Genomic DNA, 23,417 nt, shown 5'->3' on the forward strand with positions numbered 1-23,417 from the left:
CTAACAAGCGACAGAATGACTTCTTTAGTGAATACTTATTATTATTATTATTATTATTTTGCACTGTGAATTCTTGTAGTTCGCCGCTTCCATAAAAGTGGAAGACAAAACAACAATTTCGAACGCAGCATTAGTTTTCTAACGATTCTACAAGAATATGTGTAAGCACTTTAGTTAGCTTTTGTAAGAAATGAAATTCGTTTACGTACATAATGTCAAGTATTTGCACAAAATGAACTCGTATGTTTTCTGGCTTTTGCTTAATCCAGTACAGATACCGAAACGATATCAAAATAGAAAGCGTAATATATTACAAAACGTTGATTATAGTGGTGTAGTGAGCTAGATGTTAACAATATGTCGTCTCAAAATCTTAATTATTCACGAAGTTTTACATTCAAGGACCACCATCCATAAGAACTTTCAACTTATGAAAATACCTCTGCAAGTATTTTAAAGTAATTCACTTACACGACTGAGATTATATTTGGTCACTTTACCTAATCTGTCGGAGACGACACAACTATCTAATCTCATCTTATCTGGAGATCTTTACTTCTGCATCTAATAAAAAGCACGTTTAATCTGTAACAAAAATGTCATAAATTGTGTACTGTAAATGCGTAATTACATGCTCGGCTTCGAGCCCCAAGTCACGATGTTGGTTTCAGTAAAATGACGTCATGCGCAATCTATGTTATCTATGGTCTTTGGTTTGAGCTTTGAACTGAGCAATTGTATTGTCTATGACTGGTGACGCAAACATTTCTTTTGTAGCAAGAAGTGGGTCTTAACCATCATTAAGTGGTTTGGCGTTAGTTTGTACGCTGTTGTCTCCGATATTTATAAAGCGCTTGTTGTGCTGTAAAGTTTTGGAGCTAATGTTACCGAAGTAGTGGCTCTAACTGGTGTCATATTGGTCGAAGAGTAATTACTGCATCAGAGACGTGAAGAAGCAGTGTAATCTTGGTTTACCAATCGTGCATTGTTGACGAGACAAGGTAAGACTATTCAATTAATTTTCTTAAAGACGAGAACTGGGACCTTAGTGCTGTTTTCTATTACGTTATTACTTGTTAATGACTCTTAAAGACACTATTAAATTCAATCTAAACCATTTCATGTTCCTGAATCAGAGTCACTTTTATAACCAATCGAAGTTTTGTTTCAAACCATAGTGTTTCGTAATCTAGAAGGCTTGAAAACAGTAAAATTAAGGCTGCTGAAGTAATTGTGATAGTTCACGCGGAGAAAACAGAAGTTTTGAGGTCATTGGTCGCATTGTGATTCAGTTCTTTCTGACGTAAATGTTTCACCGTATTAACTTCAAAGTTTTACTGAAAGCTAATTTCTTGCTAAATAAAATTATTTCCATAAAGTGATTTATAAAATTAAAGATGGCTGCTTCACAGCATGTGAATAAGCTAGAGAAAATAATTGGTACTAACTGGCGTTAAAATCCAGCAGATATCCAGAATTCCATTCAAAATTAAATCCAAGTATGTTAGCTCCATAAAAGCCTGGCGACTGTAAAGAAAACAAGAAATACTTAGTAATAGTATTTATGACAGGAGGCTAGTACAAGGTGAGTCACAAACTATTTTTTCCGAACTTGGAATTTTCCACTGTGGACTGGCGGATATAATCACAATATCAAAACAAAATAGTTTTTTTTCCTGCCTTCCCCGAATTCCTCTCCTGTGCCAACATCTCAGAGTAGCATTTGCAACCTACGTCGTAAAATCTTTGTTTTCCTCCACAGCTTTTTCCCTCTACAGCTCCCTCTGTTACCATGAATGTCACTCCGTGATGCCTTAACAAATCTCCAATCATCCTCTCCCTTCTTGTCAGTGTTTTTCAGATATTCCTTCCCTCTCTGGTTCTGCGCAGAACCTCCCCATTCCTTACCTTATCAGTCCACAGTCCACCTAATTTTAAACATTCGTCTTTAGCACCAGATCTTAAATGCTTCGATTCTCTTCTGTTCCGATTTTCCACACACTGTGTTTCACTACCATGCAATGCTGTAGTCCAAAAGTACATTCTCAGACATTTGTTCCTCAAATTAAGGTCTATGTTTGATACTAGTAGCACGGCCGGAGTGGCCGTGCGGTTCTAGGTTCTGGAACCGAGCGACCGCTACGATCGCAGGTTCGAATCCTGCCTCGGGCATGAATGTGTGTGATGTCCTTAGGTTAGTTAGGTTTAATTAGTTCTAAGTTATAGGCGACTAATGACCTCAGAAGTTAAGTCGCATAGTGCTCAGAGCCATTTGAACCATTTCTTTGATACTAGTAGACATCTCTTGGCCAGGAGTGCCCTTTTTACTAGTGATAGTCATATTTTGATATTCTCGTTTCTCCCTTCATTTGTTATTTGGTGCCTAGGTAGAATAATTCCTTAACTTCATCTATTACGTGACCATCAATCCTGATAAGTTTCTCGCTGTTCTCATTTCTGCTACTTCTCATTACTTTCGTCTTCGATTTACTGTCAGTCCATATTCATTAGACTGTTCATTCCATTCAGCAGATCATGTAATTCTTCTTCACTTTCACTCAAGATAGCAATGTCATCGGCTAATCGTATCATTGATGATGTCCTTTCACCTTAAATTTTAATTCCACTCCTGAACGTTTCGTTTCTTTCCATCATTGCTTCTTCGATGTACAGATTGAACAGTAGGGGCAAAAGACTAAATCCCTGTCTTACACCCGTTTTAATCCGGGTACTTCGTTCTTTCTCACTCTTATTCCCTCTTGGCTCCTGTACAAATCGTATATTACCCGTCTCTCCCTATAGCTTACCCCTATTTTTCTCATAATTTCGAACACTTGTGCTATTTTACATTGTCGAACGCTTTTTCCAGGTCGACAAATCCTATGAACGTGTTTTCGTTTTTCTTTAGTCTTGTTCCCATTAACAACCGAAAAGTCAGAATTGTTTCTCTGGTGCCTTTACGTTTCCTAAAACCATACTTCATCTAACACATCCTCAGTTTTCCGTTCTTCTGTATGTTATTTCCGTCATCAAATTGGATGAGCTATTAAGCTGATTGTGTGATAATTCTCGCACTTGTCAGATCTCGCAGTTTTCGGTACTGTGTGTATCATAATTATCGAAAGTCAGATGGTATGTCGCCAGACTCACACATTCTACACACCAACGCGAATAGTCGTTTTGTTGTCACTTCTCCTAACGATTTTAGAAATTTTAATGGGATGTTATCTATACCTTCTGCTTTACTTGATCGTAGGTCCCGCAAAGCCTCTCTTAAATTCTGATTCTAGTACTGGATCCAATATCTCTTCTAAATCGACTCCTGTTTCTTCTTGTATCATATCAGACAAATCTTCTCCCACATAGAGGCTTTCAATGTATTCTTTCCACCCATCGGTTCTCTCCTGTGCTTTTAACAGTGGGATTCGCTTTGCATTCTTAACGTTACCATTCTTGCTTTTAATTTCACCAAAGGTTGTTTTGACTTTCCTGTATGCTAAGTCTGCCCTTCCAACAATCGTTTCTTTTTCGATTTCTTCACATTTTTCGAAATTTTTGTTAAGTTCTATGGAAGCAAACTGCTGAGGTCATCGGTCCCTAGGCTTACACACTACTGAATCTAACTTAAACTAACTTACGCTAAGGACAACACACACGCTCATGCCCAGGGAAGGACTCGAACATCCGACGGGGGGGGGGGAGCCACGTGAACCGTTTCAAGGCGACTGAGACCGCACGACAACCCCGCGCGGCTTACACATTTTTTTTTTTTCATGCAGCCATTTCGTCTTAGCTTCCCTGCACTTCATATTTATTTCATTCCTCAACGACTTTTCTGTATCCTGCGTTTCCCGAAACACATTCGTAGTTTCTTCTTTCATCGATAAATTTAAGTATTTCTTCTGTTACCCATGGTTTCTTCGCAGTTACCTTCTTTGTACCTATGTTTCCTTCCAATCTTCTGTGATGACACTTTTTAGAGATGTCCATTCCTTTTCAACTGTACTGCCTGCTTAGCTATTCCGTATTGCTTTATCTATAGCCTTCGAGAACTTCAGACGTATCTCGTCATTCTTAGTGCTTCCGTATCCCACTTGTTTGCGTATTGATTCTTCCTGACTAATGTCTTAAACTTCAGCCTACTCTTCTTCACTACTATATTGTGATCTGAGTCTATATCTGCCCCTGTGTACGCCTTACAATCCAGTATCTGATTTCGGAATCTCTGTCTGACCATTATGTAATCTTACTGAACTCCTTCCGTATCACCTGGCATTTTCCAAGTATACCTCCTTCTCTTGTGATTCTTGAACAGAGTATTCGCTATTACTAGCTAAAATTTTTACAGAACTCAATTAGTATTTCTGCTCTCTCATTCCTTGTCCCAAGTCCATATTCCCCTGTAATCTGTTCTTCCACTGCTTCCCTAAAACTGCATTCCAGTCCCCCATGACCATTAGTTTCATCTCCCTTTATGTACTGTATTACCCTTTCAATATCTTCAAATACTTTCTCTATCTCTTCATCTTCAACCTGCGACGTGTGCATGAATTCCTGAACTATCGTCTGTGTTGGTTTTCTGTCAATAAGAAGGTAGGCAGTGTCAACATTATGACAGTGCTTTGTATGCCATAGTGGGTATGGTTGAGGGTCAATCGTCAGTATCCACCAGTAGCTTTGGAATAAGTAATCGATCGCCTTTCTCACGTTTGAGACAATTCAGGTAGGGCACACACGGGTCAGTCGAAACGTGGCAAATAGAGATGGGCAAACTGAAACACGTAACTGTTTCGAAACAAATGAAACAGTACAATGTAATATTTCGATACGCTGTTTCGAAACAGTGAAACAGTTTGTGTTTTGTAATCTAATAAACCTACACATTTTATCATCTTGAATGTCTACTCTAAGTATGTCCATATAAACACAAATGAGGTGCGAGAGCGCTAATCATGTCGCAGAAAGCATGAAACTATCTCTTAGGCGTCTTGGCAGTTTCGTATTTCCTGCAGCAAATTCGCTGCTTTCGTGTCGTGTGACTTTCATACTTTTCAATTGGCTAAGGAAAGCCACAGCTAAAGACAGAAGAACCACCACGAACGGAACTGGAGGTGGTAGCAAACTGCAGAAACAACGGCTTACTACTGGGATTCCCATATTCTGTTAGTAGGCCTATGCGTAATATACCCATTCTGCTAATTTCCATTCACACAAAGGGAATCATTGTGGATAATAGGCACAGTGACTATAGACTCACAGATAACGCCAGATAATTCGAATAAATAACAAAATAAAACAGAAAAATTTTTGCCTTTCAAGGTGTTTCGAACTATTACTATAAATTCACCATGCTTCCCAGCCCTTCCCGTACACTATTACACTATCAGTGATACGTCAAACAGATTGCTTGCAATTACATCTACATCATATTTATGTATATGTCTAATAACTGTCACTCTACGCCTTTTTTTTTCAAAATGTTGTAGGCTTACTTGCGTTTCTGAATGTGATTACTGTACATGAACAGAGAAGCGTACGTTATAAAAAAGTGTAATTTAACTGAATGATTTTCACATATTTATTATTTTGAATGTGAATAGTATGCGTTGTTTTATTGTTTGGTTAGTGTTTATAAAGCAGATGGTACGCCATTTCGTAATAGGACAGTCAGCTAGGAACGAAGCTTTATTTTCGGATATCTTAAGCTTCATGCTATTGCTTGTCAAAAAGATTTCGACACTCTTGAAAGTGTTTCATGAAGTGTTACGTTGTATTTCAGCACCTGTGCCGAGCCCGAATCTCGTCCGACACAGAGCGGAATGAAACATCACTGTTTCGATACAATTAGTCCGTTCCAAGCACAGGTGGACTGAAACAGCCTTATTTTGAAACAACGATACAGTTTCTGTGTATGGCTCGAGATCGAATCTGGTCCGAGACAGGGGCGGAATGAAACACCACTGTTTCGAAACAGTGAAACACAGCCGTTCCGGAACACTGAAACAGTTCCACGTATCGATACACTGTATCGAAACGTAGAAACAGTGGCCAAATCTAGTGGCTAAGTTGATATCACTATTTGCTGGACATTAACAGCGTCGGTCCGCCTCTGAGAGAAAGCAAAATACTGGGGTTTGGCGTAACGGACGTAGTGCTGTAGGGGGCAAAGTCGCCCGCTGCCTCAGTTCGAGCTAACAGTAATAGAGACGAAAGAAAAGAAAACGGAGTGCGGCGAAAGGGTGGTGCATAATTTGACTTGTCGTTACGAATAACGGAAGCTCTAACCCGACCTGTTTGAGACGAAGTAAATTGAGGCAACAGGCAAGAGATGAAAGACCTCTTGTTCGACAATCAACAGTCACTGTAGAACTGCTAAGGCTGCGGTCATAATGCCTCACGCTACAGTCTGGAACCGCGCGACCGCTACGGTCGCAGGTTCGAATCCTGCCTCGGGCATGGATGTGTTTGATGTCCTTATGTTAGTTAGGTTTAAGTAATTCTAAGTTCTAGGGGACTGATGACCTCAGAAGTTAAGTGCTCAGAGCCATTTGAAGTGCTCAGAGCCATTTGAACCATGTTACTTTAAGTGAAACTTCGAGATGTTCAAATGTATTAACAGCCATCAACGTTTTTCGTAATTACAATTTAGTTATGTACTCTTTATTTAAAAAATCGTGTGTAGTAACAGCTTCCGTACTGTTGTGCTATGGTGTCGCGCTGTTAATACGGAGTATGAAAGCAGCTGAGGCTGCTTCCTGTTCCGTAGTGAAACACGCTTGTGGAATACGGTTAAAATGTGCCGAGAAATAGGTTGTTCTTAATGTTTGTCATAAATTTACAGAGACAATCGGCTTTGAAGTTTTCCAAGACACTGTATTTGATACGTTTGCAAGAGAATTGCTAGTTTTTGTACAGCGGAATTGGTAGCTTATTAGCTGGGTACCTTATTGCAGCTCGTGGTTAGCTAGTTAAAGTCTCACGTGAGTCAGTTTTTTTTTCTCGTTCAACTTTAATCTCATAATAGTAAAATTCATCAATTTTATGAGTAATGCACGATTCTTGTTTTTAATTACACATTGCACGAGAAATTCCTGTTTTCATTTCAAACATTTTCAATTATCGATATTTTATGGAAGACTTAGCAGCCTTTCATAAAATATCGATAATTAAATAATAAAGGTTGCTTAAATTAAGAAAACATCACAGTTTAATTTTTAAGGCAAAAATGAAAAACTAAATACTCTTTATTTGGACTATACCACGGATGTGTCGTAGAAACACGAAAAGCAGTCATTCTCTCAGCATCGGGCACACCAAACAAATGCTGCATTTTTACATTTGCCACTGTACCGTTACAATAGGAACGCAACAGAGCTGATCTGGAACCAAATTAAGGGATTTGGCCCGACAAATAACAAGATTGTTAAGCTACCAGACGTACTGGTACTAACGCACACAGCTTTTTCACATGTCACTGCCGAACGTTGGTGGGATATAGAATGACACATCATAAAAGAAGAGGAGAAAATGAGGCGCTTAGTTGGCTTCGTGGATTCTGTTGTTGATTGGCTCGTTATCAACGTAGCAGGTGACAGGTACAGTACTGATACGTATTTCTCGGATTCGGATAAGAAAGGAGCTAAGAGATTACAAGACCACTTACTTTAATTAGTACCGTAAGTGGCTTCAGTAATCAACGGTACGGTTTGCATCACACATAACTCGCTCAGAAAACTGCACTGTGTTTAAGTTACGAATTTCCATCACTCTTGTGTGTAAGTAGAACACTGTCAAGTGACAACGAGAGCATTTCATGCTTTCCGCCTGGTCACCTAAGAAGCGCGCGGTAGTGGAGTTTTGCCGAATAGTATTTCATTCTCTGTAAAAATTAAATGACATTCGAAGCTATATTGTTCCTTTGCCCGTCTCTTTTTACGTCTGAACTGCAACTGCTCACATGATTGCAGGCTAGTTGGACCTCTGGTTGGCCAGTGCTGTCCCAAGTTTAATGCGCCGGTAAAGCTGTTGTCCTGCCCATTATGGCTCAGTCTGTGTACGTGTAACGAAGTATAAAACGTATCCTTATGACTGTACTGGTCACAACTTGGCTTCCGCCCCACGTGAAACGAAATCCAATGAGATTCGAGCAAACGCGGAAGAAAACATGGCGTGTTGTTTCCATCAGGTTTATTCTTATGATGAACAGAGTATACACTTTATGCTTGTCCTTACTGGTGTGTTAAATGACAGTCACTGAAGGTTAATTGACGCACGTCAGCACAACTTTAAATAAATACAACGAAACGGAGTGTTTATAACTTGCTTTTCAAAGTCACCTCGAATTAAGCCGAGTAGGTAGCAGAACGTTTCTCCCGTCATCTCATATATTCGTAAAACTTGTCTAGTTATTCCGATAACTAAGGACCGAGTGTTCAGTACTCGCCACGTTATTTACGAGACAGGAAAGCTCATTCACGCGCATTCGGCGTCTCGTTAATAGCTGAAGCCGCTATGCAGCACTCGTATCCAAGCACATAGGCGTCGTCGGCCTGTGTGGCCGAGCGGTTCTAGGCGCTTCAGTCTGGAACCGCGCCACCGCCTTGGGCATGGATGTCTGATGTCCCTAGGTTAGTTAGGTTTAAGTAGTTCTAAGTTCTAGGGGACTGATGACCCCAGCTGTTAAGTCCCATAGTGCTCAGAGCCATTTGAACCATTTTTTTGATGCATAAAATTAAACTACGCCCTTCACCGTACTGTAACCATTGTCACGTTATAGACACACTGGCTCACACCTTCGTTTGTAGAGAGAACATCGCGACATGGAACTCGACGCGGAAAAAGCTATCGATTATTAACAGGACGACAGAGTATGCGATTACTGTGGACAATGTGTTACAACCAGACTGGCATTTGTATCCTGCCGCGAAGAACAATAGTTATACCTGGCTTCTCGGACAATGTGCGTACTACATTGTTACGCAACAGCATGCAGACCTCCAAGCGTTCATTTTGTATGGTCAGGAACATCATAATCTGGAAAAAAAAATCTTAAGTATAAACAATTGTTCCAAAACTTTCTTCTTTGCACTTTACCTCAAAATTGAGGTTAAGTCTCGTTTTATTACTTCATGTTTGGAAAAGCAACTTCCACATAGTTGAGGAGTGCAAGCGCGACAAAGCCACAGGTACACACGCCAGTCAAGGAGACTGTAAATTGTCCAAGAAGAAATGTTGTGAAATTTGTTGGCGAAATCTTTGCTTTTATTTTCTTTCTTTTAAACTACATTTCCAAATGGTGAGGAGGATGAGGAGGAGGAGGAGATCTGTGTTTAACGTCCCGTCGACAACGAGGTCATTAGAGACGGAGCACAAGCTCGGAATGGGGAAGAGTTGGGAAAGAAATCGGCCGTGCCCTTTCGAAGAAACGCTCCCGGCATTTGCCTGAAACGATTTAGAGAAATCACGGAAAACCTAAATCAGGATGGCTTGAGACGGGTTTGAACCGTCGTCCTCCCGAATGCGAGTCCAGTGAGCCATCTCGCTCGGTCCAAATGCTGAGAATCTACCAACAAAGAAGACGCAACTTTCTTTTCTTTACGTTTATTTATTGTGTATAGGAGTCATATGCAATATTCATTTGCATATTTTTTAAAAACAAAATAGAAAAGAAAATAAATAATAAATAAATATAAAAACAATAAACGAACAAAAATATTAAAAAATGAATAAAATGAAAAAATAGTGTCAAAACACTAAAAAAAATAAGACATACATAAGTGGCCCAGTTGATTAGATGAATCCTGGGGGGGAGGGGGGGGGAGGATCGGGGACAGGGATGCGACCCCTGCTCACTTTGTCCCCACCTCTCCCTTTGGGCACCGTAAGAAAAAAAGAGAAACGGTAGGAGATCGGATTCGCATTGAAAGGGTCGCAGTTTCCTCTCCGCCCGGTCGCAAATATTTTTGTGCTCCTTGGCAATGCGTACACTACTGACATTACAATTAACCACAACATAAAATTTTGTACGTGGCTGCACGTTCTGAGACCGTGAATAGTTACAATTGAAAGAAAAACAGCCCTAGGTCACTATTTTTAACAAATTAACCTGGTTTCAACACTGCTAGGAGTGTCTTCCTCAGAATCTAAAACAAAGAATGGTCTATATTCTGCAACATGGTCACAGAATTATGACTAAAAAGGTATGATAGGGTATAAGTACGGAATCATCGTGACAGACGGGCAGTACTTATGTCATTTATAAAATAATAAATATGCCAAAAGGGCATTAGTCACAAAGATATTTAAGATAAAAGAAAACTGTGATGGCGAGCCACTAAGGGACGCTCGATACTTGCGTGGTGCAGCTTGCAAAACGGACTGCCAGTCTGTCACGATGATTTCGTACTTATACCCTATCATACGTTTTTAGTCATAATTCTGTGACCATGTTATAGGATACAGACCAGTCTTTGTTTTAAATTTTGAGGAAGACACTCCTAGCAGTGTTCAAACCAGGTTAATTTGTTAAAAATAGTGACCGAGGGCTGTTTTTCTTTCAATTGTAACCACATCACATAGGTTGTTTTATTAATTTATATAAGCACAAAAAGTATAGGCATAGGATAAAATACGGGACTGCAAACATTAAAAAATGGATTGTAGTTAACGCGTGCACGGGAAAATCGTGTATGTAAATCGATACTAACATTCTTTTGCAATTTTGCATGTACCGAGGTGATACTTTCCCACTCCTCAATGGCGATTCGGCGTATATCCCTCAGAGTGGTTGTTGGGTCACGTCGTCATAAACAGCCCTTTTCATTCTATCCCAGGCATGTTCGAATGAATCCTGTCGAACATGGTGGCCACTCTAGTTGAGCGATGTCGTTATCCTTAAGGAAGTCATTCACAAGATGTGTACGTTGGGGGCGCGAAATGTCGTACACGAAGGAGGTCTCGCCGATATGGTTGCACTATCGTTCGGAGGATGGCATTCACGTATCGTACAGCCGTTATGGAGACTTCCATGACCACCAGTGGCGTACGTCGGCCCCGCATATTGCTACCCCGAAACACCAGGGAACCTTCACCTTGCTGCACTCACTGGACAGTGTGTCTAGGCGTTCAGCCTGACCTGGTTGCCTCAAAACACGTCTCCGACGACTGTCTGGTTGAAGGCATATGCGACACTCAGCGGTAAACCGAACGTGATGCCAATCCTGAGCGGTCCATTCGACATGTTGTGGGGCCCATCTGTACCGCGCTGCATGGTGTCGTGGTTGCAAAGATGGACCTCGCCATGGACGTAAGAAGTGAAGCTGCGCATCATGCAGACTATTGCGCACAGTTTGAGTCGTAACACGACGTCCTGTGGCTGCACGAAAAGCACTAATCAATATGATGGCGTTGCTGACAGGGTTCCTCCGAGCCATAATCGGTAGGTAGCCGTCATCCACTGCAGTAGTAGCCCTTGGGCTGCCTGAGCGAGTCATGTCATCGACAGTTCCTGTCTCTCTGTATCTCCTCCATGTCCGAACAACATCGCTTGGGTTCACTTAGAGACGCCTGGACGCTTCCCGTGTTGAGAGCCCTGCCTGGCGCAAAGTAACAATGCGGTCGCATCGAACCGCGGTGCTGACCGTCTATGCATGGTTGAAATACAGACAACACGAGCCGTGTAACTCCTTCCTGGTGGAATGACTGGAACTGCTCAGCTGTCCGACTCCGTTCGTCTAATAGGCGGTGCTCATGCATGGTTGTTTACAGCGTTGGTTGGGTTTAGTGACATCTCTGAACAGTCAAAGGGACTGTGTCTGTGATACAATATTCAGTCATCGTCTATCTTCAGGAGTTCTGGGAACCGGCGCGATGCAAAACTTGATGTGTGTAGTTTGAAGCAAGCTTCTCTGGAAGTGTTTTCTTCTTCTTTATCGATGAAGTATGTGCAGTCTTGACATTGTTTTATTAGATTTTTTTACCTGAAGATAAAAATATACATCGCTGGGTTACAATAGTGGCCTACATTTAGGGGGAATTACTTTGATACTGCACGTTAGCAGTCCGTCTTCATCTTGGAACAATTTGTCGTATATTTGTGGATTTGTTTGTCCTCCCCACGAGTCAGTGAACAGAAGACAGTTATTCTCTCGCACGTATGGCTTCATCACATCAGTTAAATACTTTTCGTACAACTCTGTTGTCAGTTTACTGGAATTTGAAGAAGTTATGATTATACCAGAATGAGATTTTCACTCTGCAGCGGAGTGTGCGCTGATATGAAACTTCCTGGCAGATTAAAACTGTGTGCCGGACCGAGACTCGAACTCGGGACCTTTGCCTTTTGCGGGCAAGTGCCCTACCAACTGAGCTACCCAAGCACGACTCACGCCCCGTCCTCACAGCTTTACTTCTGCCAGTATCTCGTCTTCTACCTTCCAAACAAGCCATGTCTCCGCAATATCCTTTCTTTCAGGAGTGCTAGTTCTGCAGGGTTCGCAGGAGAGCTTCTGTAAAGTCTGGAAGGTAGGAGACGAGATACTGGCAGAAGTAAAGCTGTGAGGACGGGGCGTGAGTCGTGCTTGGGTAGCTCAGTTGGTAGAGCACTTGCTCGCGAAAGGCAAAGGTCCCGAGTTCCAGTCTCGGTCCGGCACACAGTTTTAATCTGCCAGGAAGTTTCAAGTTACGATTATATTTGTATATTTTGCCTGGTATGTATCTTCTGATTTTTTAACCCACGGTCCAAAAGAGCCATTACTCTCCTGTAGGCATATGTAAATATGTGGTAATAGTTTTCCTGAAAGGCTCATAGCATATTGTGCTGTATAGGAGAGTGTTACTTTGTACATATCCTTTCGTTTCAGGCATACCAGTTCTGACCCTTGGTGTTCTAGGGTTCGGTCATATGTCGACTGATACTGGCAGCCTGGAAGGGGAAGATACAAATGTAAACCTATTATACGTGGCAGTGCGAAGAGTATGTCGATTGAAGTAGACAAATAAAACGTCTGGCTTTCCTGTCTTATCGGTGTTGATAACAAATTCCTTACCGTAGTTGGGGATAAGAGGTCGAGTCTGGCTCCGAAAATTCTCTGCCACGGCAAGGGTTTCCTCAAGAGTAGCAGTCTCTCTTTCCGATACAAATTTTGTAACCTTTCAATGTCGGATTTTATGCCTTTGTTTAAACCCCTTGACCAACGTTGCTCAAGCTCTGAATTCCAAATCTGGAAACTGTCTCGCAGCAGCAAGTGCCCACTGTTGCAGGTTTCTAGTAGTGACTTGCCGGTTACAGATCCGTGCTTCTACGAAGCGATCATACGTACAGGAATTAATTGTGTGATATTTGTCGTTCCGAGTTCCACCCTGTTTAATATGTTCTTCCCAAATTTTCAAATCCCCCATGTGCTTCAAGCGAGATGCACCTTTTGTTTGCAGACTCTTCAACTTCCACTTAGGATGTGTATTTGCAAGATTAACCGCCGGACGCAGTAGCCGAGCGGTTCTAGGCGCTACAGTCGGGAACCGCGCGACCGCTACGGTCGCAGGTTCGAATCCTGCCTCGGGCATGGATGTCTGCGATGTCCTTAGGTTAATTAGGTTTAAGTAGTTCTAAGTTCTAGGGGCTGATGACCTCAGAAGTCCCATAGTGCTCAGAGCCATTTGAACCAGCTTGTGTGACAAATTTGGGAATATACTAAAAGTATTTTTTGTCATCAGTCTAGTGACTGGTTTGATGCGGCCCGCCACGAATTCCTTTCCTGTGCTAACCTCTTCATCTCAGAGTAGCACTTGCAACCTACGTCCTCAATTATTTGCTTGACGTATTCCAATCTCTGTCTTCCTCTGCAGTTTTTGCCCTCTACAGCTCCCTCTAGTACCATGGAAATCATTCCCTCATGTCGTAGCAGATGTCCTATCATCCTGTCCCTTCTCCTTATCAGTGTTTTCAACATCTTCCTTTCCTCTCCGATTCTGCGTAGAACTTCCTCATTCCTTACCTTATCAGTCCACCTAATTTTCAACATTCGTCTATAGCACCACATCTCAAATGCTTCGATTCTCTTCTGTTCCGGTTTTCCCACAGCCATTCTTTTTCACTACCATACAATGCTGTACTCCAGACGTACATCCTCAGAAATTTCTTCCTCAAATTATGGCCGGTATTTGATATGAGTAGACTTCTCTTGGCCAGAAATGCCTTTTTTGCCATAGCGAGTCTGCTTTAGATGTCCTCCTTGCTCCGTCCGTCATTGGTTATTTTACTGCCTAGGTAGCAGAATTCCTTAACTTCATTGACTTCGTGACCATCAATTCTGACGTTAAGTTTCTCGCTGTTCTCATTTGTACTACTTCTCATTACCTTCATCTTTCTCCGATTTACTCTCAGATCATACTGTGTACTCATTAGACTGTTCATTCCGTTCAGCAGATCATTTAATTCTTCTTCACTTCCACTCAGGATAGCAATGTCATCAGCGAATCGTATCATTGATATCCTTTCACCTTGTATTTTAATTCCACTCCTGAACCTTTCTTTTATTTCCGTCATTGCTTCCTCGATGTACAGATTGAAGAGTAGGGGCGAATGGCTACAGCCTTGTCTTACACCCTTCTTAATACGAGCACTTCGTTCTTGATCGTCCACTCTTATTATTCCCTCTTGGTTGTTGTACATATTGTATATGACCCGTCTCTCCCTATAGCTTACCCCTGCTTTTTCAGAATCTCGAACAGCTTGCACCATTTTATATTGTCGAACGCTTTTTCCAGGTCGACAAATCCTATGAAAGTGTCATGATTTTTCTTTAGCCTTGCTTCCATTATTAGCCGTAACGTCAGAATTGCCTCTCTCGTCCCTTTACTTTTCCTAAATCCAAACTGATCGTCACCTAGCGCATTCTCCTCCGTAGTGTGAGCCATTTGGCCGGCCGCGGTGGTCTCGCGGTTCTAGGTGCGCAGTCCGGAACCGTGCGACTGCTACGGGCGCAGGTTCGAATCCTGCCACGGGCATGGATGTGGATAATGTCCTTAGGTTAGTTAGGTTTAAGTAGTTCTAAGTTCTAGGGGACTGATGACCACAGCAGTTGAGTCCCATAGTGCTCAGAGCCATTTTTTTTTTTTTTTTGTGAGCCATTTGGGGAAGAGCACCTTACCTAGTGTCTCCGACGTGCGCCCTCCTAGTATATTCCACGTTTTCTTGAACGTCGTTGTCTGATGCTAGGGTGCATAGCCATCACGGTAGCCAGCCCGTGTGGTGGGGTCGCAATGTACCCTTTTGGTTGAGCCCCCTGAACACACAGGGATCACACTTCTGATACCTGAGCTGTGACCTCCTCATGCATGCCTTGGAGTGGTTGCTCGTCATCCTGGAGCATCGGAACTCCTGGCAATGGCCGCCGTGCCAGATGGCCCTTGCTGTGGCTGGTTGGTGTCCGTGAGGAGAGCCCCTGATTGGAGTGGGTGGTATCAGGGTGGACACTACGCAAATGAAACGCATACGGGTCCAGAACTCTGGCCATTCTTCCGTGGCCGTCTCTCTGCGTGGAACTGGTCCAAGTGCTGCTTCTCTTGTCCCTTCGGCCTTCCGTTCCATGGCTACCCCCTGGGAAGAGGGTCAGGCTCGTCAGCTAGGGGCGAAACCTTTCCCCCGTTATCTAGTTTGCACCAGAACTGATGGAGATACTTTCACCAATACCAAACCTTTATTCTTTGTGGAACATATTGAAGACAAGTTTGGCGAAGTGGACTCCCTGAGCAAGATGCGGTCGGGTTCATTGCTGATCAAAACTGCTTCAGCTGCCCAATCTGCGGCCCTTCGTGCCTGTACCCATCTTGGCACAATTCCTGTGTCCGTTACCCCCCACCAGTCTCTAAATATGGTACAAGGTGTGATTTTTCACAGGGACCTCATCCTTCAAACTGATGAGGAACTTCGGGACAATCTCGGACGGCGGGGTGTTCACTTTGTTCGGCATGTTCAGAAGGGTCCTAAAGACAGTCGCATTGATACTGGTGCCTTTATCCTGGCCTTTGAAGGGGATACCCTCCCTGAGAAAGTTAAGATTATGGTTTATCGATGTGATGTGAAACCGTACATCCCACCTTCTATGAGGTGTTTTAAGTGCTTGCGTTTTGGACACGTCTTCCTGCTGTTCACAGGGCCCTCTCTGTGGTGACTGTGGACGTCCACTCCGTGAGGGGAGTCCCTGTGTTCCCCCTCCTATGTGTGTAAATTGTCATGGTAGTCATTCTCCACGTTCACCAGATTGCCCAGTATATAAGAAGGAAAAGAAGATACAGGAGTATAAGTCCCTCGATCGTTTAACCTACACAGAGGCCCATAAGAAATATACGCATCTTCACCCTGTGTCCATGACATCTAGTTACGCCTTGGTTACATCTTCACCCTTTCCTCCCCCTTCCATACCCCCATCCTGGACCCCTCTCCTCCCCCCTCTCCTGCAGGTCCCACACCTTCTCCTCTGGGCGTTGCTCCCCCTCCCCAGCCGGAGAAGTGTCCTACTCCTTCGACGTCTGCCGGTCAAGGGCGCCTCTCCCAGGATGCCCCTCCCCGGCACCTTCCAGGCCAAAGGTCTGCTGCTGCACGACGACCGTGAGAGCCGCGGTCTGTCGGCCCCCAGATCGCCCGGTCTCTTTCTGTTCCTGATCTTGCTGCAGCTGGCTCCTTTATGCCACACAGCCCTCCTCGATCTCAGCCTGAAAAGAAGAAACATAAGTCCTGGGACAAGGAGCCACTGATGTCACCAGAGGTCCCTTCCCCGACTTCACAACCGGATTCTGACCTGTCGTTCATGGATGTCGTCCCCTCCTTGTCGGTGACGGGTGGGGACCTGGCGGTATGACTGGCTTTAGCGTGTTCAGCCCCCATTTAAATCATCGTTGTTCTCCAATGGAATTGTAATGGATACTATCGTCACCTTCCGGAATTGAAATCCCTTCTTTCGTCTTACTCTGCAGCTTGTGTGGTTCTCCAGGAATCTCATTTTACTGATTCTCACTCACCGACCCTCCGTGGGTTCTGTGTTTTCTGTCGAAATCGGGTCTGACCCCTGCGGGCTTCTGGTGGCGTTTGTACGTTGGTTCGTACAGACATTGCTAGCACGTGGATTCCTCTTCAAATTACATTGGAAGCGGTTGCTGTTAGGGTCTACCTAGACTCTGCGGTCACAGTCTGCAATCTTTATCTCCCTCCTGACAGGACTTTTACACCTGCTGCCTTAACTGCCCTCCTTCAGCAACTTCCTCCTCCCTTCCTCCTCCTTTGGGATTTTAATGCTCATCATCCCTTGTGGGGCAGTGCCTTTCCATCTAGACGAGGTCTTCTTATAGACCAGTTTATTGCAGACCACGACTTGTGCCTTCTTAATGATGGCTCCCCTACTCATTTCAGTGCCGGTCATGGTACCTTTTCTGCCATTGATCTTTCTCTTTCTTCTCCCTCTCTCGTCCCTTCATTACACTGGTCGCCACACGACGACCTTTGTGATAGCGACCATTTCCCGTTGATTATCTCGCTCCCTTCCCGCTACCCGATGGACAGGTTACCTCGCTGGTCTTTCCAACGCGCCGATTGGCCTCTATACACTGCACAGGTCGTGTTTTCTCCCTCTTTGTCGGGTTGTATTGATGACGTCCTACATGACGTGTCTGACGCGATTGTTCGCGCTGCTAACTTTGCTGTCCCGCGCTCATCTGGACCATTTCGTCGCCGGCAAGTCCCATGGTGGAGTATGGCCATTGCCATTGCCATCCGTGATCGCCGTCGAGCTTTGCAGCACTTGGGTAAGAGGCACCCATCCGTAGCCAGCCTTACTACCTTTAAACGCCTCCGCGCTAAAGCCCGTTATTTAATCGGAGCAAGCGGATATGTTGGGAACGATTCGTTTCTTCCCTTGGTTCTACTGTCCCTCTGTCCCTCTGTCACGGGTATGGGCTACACTTCGCACTCTCCAAGGTTGCCATTGGCAGTCCACCCTCCCAGGCCTTCACCTCCCAGATGGCCTTTGTACGGACCCATTAGTTCTTGCAGAACATTTTGCGACCCATTTTGCAGTGGCATCAGCATCAGCCTCCTATCCAGCTGCTTTCCTTCACCAGAAACAACGGGCCGAAGCTTCCACCTTATGTTTTACCACTTGTGAATCAGAATCTTACAGCGAATCTTTTACTGAATGGGAATTTCTTTTTGCTCTGTCTTCTTCTCATGATACGGCCCCTGGTCCAGATTACATTCATAACCAACTGCTTCAACATCACAGTGCTCCACAATGGCAACATCTTCTTTGGGTGTTTAACCGTATCTGGCTCCAGGGTGACTTCCCATCTCAGTGGAGGGATAGCATCGTGGTTCCTGTCCTTAAGCCTGGTAAGAACCCCCTATCTGTTGACAGCTATCGATCAATTAGTTTGACCAATGTTGTTTGTAAGTTACTTGAACGGATGGTAGCCCGTCGGCTCAATTGGATCAGCAAATCTCGGGATCTATTGTCCCCTTACCAGTGTGGCTTTCGAGAGGGACGGTCTCCAATCGATCATTTACTTCACTTGGAATCCGCAGTTCGGCAGGCTTTTTCCCAGCGCCGCCATTTGGTTGCAGTGTTTTTTGACCTTCGCAAGGCCTATGACACAGCCTGGCGCCATCACATCTTACTTACCCTTCATCAGTGGGGTCTTCGGGACCCTCTCCCGATTTTTATCCGCCAGTTCCTGTTCCATCGGTCATTCAGAGTTCGAGTTGGTACTGTGTTTAGTTCTCCAAGGACCCAGGAGACGGGCATCCCACAGGGTTCTGTCTTGAGTGTCCTTCTTTTCCTCATTGCTATCGATGGACTTGTGGCCTCTGTCGGTCCTTTGGTCGCCCCTGCCCTATATGTGGATGATTTCTGCATTTGGGTTAGTTCCTCTTCGATGGCATTTGCAGAGCGGCAGCTCCAGGGAGCTATACGGCGTGCCTCCGCATGGACCCTCTCACATGGGTTTCAATTCTCTCCTCTAAAATCGCGGGTGGTCCACTTGTCACCATACTACGATCCACCCTGATCCAGAACTCTATCTCGATGCCCAACGATGGCCTGTGGTCCCACGGTTTCGTTTCCTGGGTCTTCTTTTTGACAAGAAGCTCACTTGGCTGCCCCATATCAGACATCTGAAGGTAGGATGTTTCCGTAAACTCAATGTCTTTCGCTTCCTCGCCCACTCCTCTTGGGGTGCGGACCATTCCCTCCTTCGTCTTTATCTTGCTCCAGTTCTGTCTCGCTTGGACTATGGTTGTCAAGTTTATGGTTCAGCTGCTCCTTCCACACTGCACGTGCTGGATCCAGTCCACCATCGTGGTATCCGTTTGGCCACCGGTGCCTTCCCTACTAGCCCTGTTGATAGTCTCCTGGTTGAAGCTGGGATCCCCCCCAACCCCCCCCCCCTTTCTGTTCGGCGGTCCCAGCGTCTGGTGTCTTATGCACTCACTATCCGTTCCTCTCCCACTCATCCTTCCTACTCTATCCTGTTCCCAGACCATGGACGTCGCCCTCCCGACTCCCACCCTCGGGTGGGCTTACCGGTTGGGCTCCGCCTTGCGTCTCTTTGCCGTGATTTTCAGCTTACTTCTTTGTCCTGCCTTCCTCGCTCCTTTCCTTCCACCCCCCCTTGGTTAGTTCCTCGGCCTCGAATTTGGATGGATCTCCGCCGAGATCCAAAAGATTCCATCTCCCCGGTTGTGTTCCGTTCCTTTTTCCGCCAAATTTTATGGGAGTTTTGGGATGCTGTTGTTTTTTACACTGATGGCTCTAAATCTGCTGATCATGTGGGGTATGCCTTCACGTCCTGTCGGAACGGAAAACCATCTGCTGCCACCTACATGTGGTGTGTTTACTGCGGAATTGATGGCAATTTCCCAGGCCCTTACCTTTATTAAACAGTCCCAACACAACCGCATTTTGTTATGGACGGACTCGATGAGTGGCCTTCGTGCTATTGACCGGTATTTTTCGCGCCATCCCTTGGTCTCTGCCATCTATGACCATCTCGCTGATATTCACCGTGCTGCTTGTTCCATTGACTTCCTTTGGGTCCCTGGCCATGTGGGTATCCCGGGTAATGAGCTCGCTGATCGTTTGGCTGGGGGAGCAGTCACTTACCCCACGTTTTCTGTAACCCCTCCTGCAGCGGACTTATGGCTTCACATCAAATCCCACTTCACACAGTCATGGGCCAGTTCTTGGGAGGCTACTCCCCTGTCTAATAAACTTCGTGTGATTAAGGTGACACAAGGCCCGTGGTGTTCTTCCTTTCTTTCGCCTCTCCCGAAAGGACTCGACCACACTGTGTCGTCTCTGCATTGGCCATACCAGGCTGACCCATGGTTTTCTTTTGCGTGATGAGCCACCCCCATTTTGTGGTTGTGGAGCCTTCCAGTCAGTAGCCCACATTTTGGTTTCATGCCCCCTTCTTTTGGCTCTGCGTGCTAAGTACAGACTCCCCCACACTTTACCTTTGATATTGGCTGACGATTCCCGGATGGTCTCTCTGGTTCTCGGTTTCCTCCGGGAAAGTGGTTTTTATTCTCAGTTTTAAGGTTTTTAATCTCTCTCTGGTATTGGGGCAGGGCGGTGAGTGTTTGGGTGTCTCCCACTGTAAGCAGTGTTCAGCGATTCCCGATTCACCTCCCTGACCGGAATCCTCTTTTCTTTCCCTTTGACTCTGTTTTTACCCTTTTTTTAAGGATTGGTTAGTTTCCTTTTCCCGCAGCCTTTGAATTTAGCTCATTCCAGTCACTGTGTTTTCCTTGAAAAAAAAAAAAAGATCCATAAGCTTTTTCATAAGAAATATTACAAAAAAAAGCATTCGCTTCAGGCCAGTATCTTCCATGCTCAACTACTGAATGAGAGTTCTAAGGTCCCCGTATGTGCACATTCTTTCACTTTACTTTACCAGCAACATGACATGTAGCTTCCTTCATCACTGAGAACTAAATGGAATATAAATCAATCGTGTTCATTGTTTACCAGCAGAGGATTGCTGAAGTCAATAGGTTCCCTTTTATCAACAACCGAAAGAGCTTGCGATAATTCTAGTCTGCAAGCCTTATACACCGAACGTCACATGAACACTCAGCAGGCAGTCATGTAAGGAACTGCTCGTCTGCTGCTTGTGCGGCGAGTACACTACTACGTAAAAATGTTTGCTGAATTCTTTCCACGGTTTCGTCGGAAGTGCAGGGTCGATCTGGACTCTTACCTTCGCATAAACATTCTGTCTCATCAAACTGACGATACCATCAACGAAACTTTTTCAGCAAGGGCATATCAAACCTACAATGGCGATGAAACTCACGCTGGACTGTTATCAGTGACTTACTCTGGCTATACTGTAGCTAAAGTACACAAAAATGGTTCAAATGGCTTTGAGCACTATGGGACTTAACATCTGAGGTCATCAGTCCCCTAGAACTTAGAACTACTTAAACCTAACTAACCTAAGGACATCACACACAACCATGCCCTAGGCCAGGATTCGAACCTGCGACCGTAGCAGCAGCGCGGTTCCGGACTGAAACGCCTCGAACTGCTCGGCCACCAAGGCCGGCTGAAGTACAGAAAACGCATTCTGTTGAGCGGACGCTATCTCGCTTCAGACTGGCTGAGCAGACATTCTAGGCCACACCCATTCAGTCACCACACATTTCGTGCCCGGCAAAGCCCCTATTTCGTAATTATTACGATTTAAAATGTGGTCATTCTTTTTGATACACTACAGAGTTAACGTTATGGGAGACATTATACATTGAAGAGCCAAAGAAACTGGCACACCTGCCTCATATAGTGTAGGGACCCCGCGAGCACGCAGAAGCGCGGCAAAACGCCATGGCATGGATTCGACTAATATCTGAAGTAGTGCTGGAGGGAACTGACACCATGAATCCTGTAGGGCAGTCCATAAATCCGTAAGAGTATGAGGGTGTGGAGATCTCCTCTGAACAGCTCGTTGCAAGGCATCCCAGATACGCTCAATAATGTTCATGTCTGGGGAGTTTGGGGACCAGCGGAAATGTTTAAACTCAGAAGAGTGTTCCTGTAGCAATTCTGGAAGTGTGAGGTGTCGCATTGTCCTGCTGGAATTGCCCAAGTCCGTCTGAATGCACAGTGGACATTAATGGATGCTGGTGATCAGACAGGATGCTTTCGTACATGTCACCTGTCAGAGTAGTATCCAGACGTATCAGGAGTGTCATATCACTCCAACTGCACACGTCCCACACCATTACAGTGTCTCCACCAGCCTGAACAGTCCCCTGCTGACATGCAGGGTCCATGGATTCATGAGGTTGTCTCCATGCCCGTACACATCTAAACGAGACTCGTCCAGCCAGGCAACATGTTTCCAGTCATCAACTATCCAATATTGGTGTTGAGGGCCCCTGATGCGGCGTAAAGCTATGTGTCGTGCGGTCATCAAGAATACACGTGTAGGACTTCTGCTCCGAAAGCCGATATCAGTGAAGTTTCGCATGCTGACACTTGTTGATTGCCCAACGTTGAAATCTTCTGCAATTTGCACGAGGGTTGGACTTCCGTCACGTTGAACGATTCTCTTCTTTCGTCGTTGGTCCCGTTCTTGCAGGATCTCTTTCCGGCCGCAGTGATGTCGCAGATTTGATGTTTTACCGGACTCCTGATATTCACGGTACACTCGTGAAATAGTCGTACGGTAGAATCCCCACTTCATCGTTACCCCGGAGATTCTGTGTCCCATCGCTCATGCGATGACTATAACATCAAGTTCAAACTCACTTAAATCTTGATAACCTGCCATTGTAACAGCAGTAACCGATGTAACAAATGCGCCAGACACTTGTTGTATTATATAGGCGTAGCCGGCCGCAGTGCTCTATTCAGCCTGTTACCATATCTCTACATTTGAATATACATGCCTGTATCTGTTTATTTGGTGCTTCAGTGCTTTTTTTCTGAAAGCAGGTTGGTTTTATTCAGAATTCCAATACATCATATTATTTCCTACTCTTTTGGCTACAAATACAACTCAACATAATCTCCTTTGAATGCGATGGCATAACGCAGACTTACTGGGAGGGCCTGTATGGCCAAGGAGCGAATATCTTGCGGCATCAATACTCTCCCCATCAATGATGTACTGCTCCCTGTGGGGAGCATACTTCATTGGGCCAAACAGATGGAACTTGGAAGATGCGAGATCTGGACTGTACGGTGGTTGAAATTGAACCATCCAGTGAAGTTTTGTGAGCTCCTCTCCGGTTGGCAGACTTCTGAGAGGTCTTTCATTGTCTTAAAGAAATTCGTTTGCCTTTTCGCTGGCATTTTTGTGGCAACGAACATGTTGAAGCCGTCCTGAGGGTGGCACTGTGCACTTCAGAGCTGATCGTTGCA

At 44.7% G+C, this 23,417-nt stretch overlaps 1 protein-coding gene across 1 annotated transcript in view; it reads left to right on the plus strand.

The window, feature by feature from the left end:
• Positions 1-802: 802 nt before the first annotated feature.
• Positions 803-23,417, plus strand: part of LOC126424630 (serine/threonine-protein phosphatase 6 regulatory ankyrin repeat subunit A-like) — a gene marked incomplete at its 3' end in the record, with an annotated part of 51,368 nt that continues 28,753 nt past the window's right edge. Inside the window, exon 1 of the mRNA XM_050087364.1 lies at positions 803-1,001. The remainder of the gene's footprint in view (positions 1,002-23,417) is intronic.

This window comes from Schistocerca serialis, chromosome 10 (assembly GCF_023864345.2).
Source record: "Schistocerca serialis cubense isolate TAMUIC-IGC-003099 chromosome 10, iqSchSeri2.2, whole genome shotgun sequence".
In the NCBI taxonomy this organism is placed as follows: Eukaryota; Metazoa; Arthropoda; class Insecta; order Orthoptera; family Acrididae; genus Schistocerca; species Schistocerca serialis.